Raw genomic sequence first — 3,160 nt, 5'->3', positions numbered from 1 at the left:
CTCTCCTCTACAGGCGAGATGACCGGGTCACAGATAAAATAGCCTCTTTTCCCTCATGTCACTCCCTTCTCTCTCTCTCTCCCTCTGCCACTCTCTCTCCTTCCTCTTTTGTAAACAAAGCTCAACCATTTGTTTTAGCCACTAAAATCAGAAAGAAATGGGACATTTGCAAACCAAATGAGGCTTATATGGCAGGTTCTTGTACCCCATCCAAAGCAGAGGCTAATTGTGTGCTTCTCCTCTCTAAACAAATGACTGGTAGAGAGAGAGGGAGGGAGGGAGGGAGAGAGAGACTTTTGAAGTGAATGAGGGGATGGGCTATTTGTTAAGGAAATCAGGAGGCCAGTGAGCTCATGTGCAATTATCCATTTGCCTGGTGACTGTTGCTGTCTGATCACTAAAGCAGAACACAAAGTATCCCTGAGAACGTTTGGGTCGGTTCAGAAACAGACACTTTATATAAACCTACAGTATCAAGACCTCTTTCCTTAAGTGGGACTATACTCTCTAACTATGTAAGCCATTAATGGTTACCTCGAAGTCCTAATCCTATAATCGATATATCTATATATATATAATCCTGCTAGTCTGAGTTAAAATGTGCTGCCAACCTGACCTTAAGAGGAGACTCTCACAGTGGTCTGAGCTATGTAACGTTGCTATTCCTTGAATTGAAGGTCCTTTGTAGTATGCTGTTATTGTAAGAAATAATAAACCCTCTCAACATACATTACCGTACATGTCATCTCCTTTTGTTACACTGATAAAGGGGTAAATGAGAATAGCAGCTTTACTTTTAAAAAGTAATCCTATACAACTACTAATTACCTGTTGAAAAATATAGTATCACAATATTAAAGTTACCTGACTTGATTTCCAATACTTCTGGATTACCTCAATACCAAACATGCAAATACAGACAAGAGAAAATAAATATAAGATGACTTTTACTTCTATAAGACAACAGAACAATGTAACCTTAGAAAAGCTAATTTTAATAAATGCTATTTTTAAATAAATCTTACCTTTCATCAAGCACATTCATGCAGCGAAGGGTGTGTGAGTATTATCCACACGGACCTTTCATGACCGTCAAACAGCTTCCTTTGTCTTATGTCAAAGCTTAAAAGTAGGTCTTTAAACTCTTTGTGAGCAGAGAGCATTTGGTGTTTTTTGTGCAGTTAAATTTTAATGATCGTTGTGATACTGTATCATTCCAAATAAATCACTGAAGTGCAGAAAAAGGACCAACAGGAAACCATGATTGTTTTCTTTGCTCATAAGAAAAGTAGTTTAAAAAGCTTTGCTGTTCTTTGGGGCAAAGAAATGTGATGTTACACTGTGTTGCTTTCTTGGGCAAGTAGCCATTTTTTGAAGGATTATTTCTGAGTGATGAGTTATCGGGTCCACAGCTAACTCACTGCACCTTGATGTGTGACACACTGCTGACTGGTGACGTGGTATCGGAACATATTTTATCTTTTATAGAAAGCTCTGAGGTGAGGTGAGAAAGGATGTGTGCTGAGGTGTGGAAAAGACGTCACTTGGTGGATGCAGATTGTGGGAAGTAAATATGAGTAACTTACTGAACTAATATCCAAATGTGATAGACGCTTCCCTGTGGGGGTGTGGGGGAGACAGTCTTGTAGTTTTGTGCTTGTTATCTATTATTTTCGAGAACTGAGAAAACATTAGACCAAATATATTTAGCGATTATCTCTTTTTATAGGAACTCAGGGGATGTAATGTAACATGCATCTATTGTCTCAGGTTCTGCTTTCCATTTCCACACATTGTGTCTGAGCTCAGGTTTCAGGTGCATTCAGGTGAACCTATGAGGACTACATTAACACACTTTTACTACTACAGCTGGAGAAAAAAAAAAACCACAAGAACTATGTCAAATTAATTTTCAAGTGATGAATTGACAACATCCGAGCCCTGAAGAATTTGGGGGAAAACATATGAAGAAGACGAGGGAAGAAACAAAAAGGTGCTGTGTGCAGTGTTTGGGATATTTCAGGGTACATCACATAGAAATTATTAAGAAAATTAAAATGATAGGAAATCAACAACCATAATCCAGGCACTCTGCACCTCTCGGGACAATCGACAACCTCTTTTTTCCCATCCTAGATTGTAAACATACAGTGGAAATGTGAGAAATAACCTATGCCTCTGAGACTCAGGAGTTTTCAGAAGTTCAGGGTTTGCCATGTCTCTTCTGTAATGGAAATCCACCATATATTCACACATCTGTGCTTATGTTACTGTAACCATTTGGCAATTAAAGATTATTTTTAAAGTGTATATCTTATATATGGTCTACATAAGGTTGAGACAAGTGTTAACAAACACAGAGACTAAATGGGATAAAAACTCATACAAACACACACACGCACACATACACATAAGTATGGCTGCACGCACACGCCACTGTGATTAACAGTACCACCCACTGTATAGCACCTGTGTGTGTGTTTGTGTGAGAGCTGGGAAAAGGTCACGACTGGTCACAGTCAGGAGTCTCTCATATGGACTGGATCAGCCACTGCAGAGGTCATAGGTCACAGGGTCAGGGGTTGAGCTCTCCACGCCAATCACAGGTCAGCGTGGAGCTGAGGGTCTTTTTCCCTGTGAAGTGAGCGGTGTTTAGACGGTATAAGTGGAGCTCGGAAAACCCTGAGTCTGCTTTACAACCCAGTTTCAACCGCCTCACCCTTCATGACGTGGTCCCTTTAGCACATCTGTCGTCAGTCACTTAGTATTTCATCGGTTAATATGCTGGTGAGGTTCGTCAGACACAAAAATACACGACTACAACTCCAGGACGAGTGGTGAAGGTGTCATTATTCTGGCTTTAGCTGTGATTTGTGCTGTATAGGCAGTTAAAAGGAGGGTTAATAAATGAGGGCATCTTTTATGTTCCCTAGATAACATTATTCATCATTGTTATATGGAAGGAATTTGGTCCTAAATTTGAGAGGAAGTTTGTGGTTCCCCCACTGACCTACTGACCAAAAGTTGTGGAATATGGAAGTTAGAGCCAAATATATTGTCATCATCATTGTGAGTTTAATGTCTATCTTTCCCTATAGCATAATCACCAATATTTGTGCACAAAGTGAGCATATAAAAATAATTTATTCACTTTTCGGCA

The sequence above is a fragment of the Dicentrarchus labrax genome, unplaced genomic scaffold (genome assembly GCF_905237075.1).
Source record: "Dicentrarchus labrax unplaced genomic scaffold, dlabrax2021, whole genome shotgun sequence".
NCBI lineage: Eukaryota > Metazoa > Chordata > Actinopteri > Moronidae > Dicentrarchus > Dicentrarchus labrax.
This window is presented reverse-complemented; position numbering follows the sequence as displayed.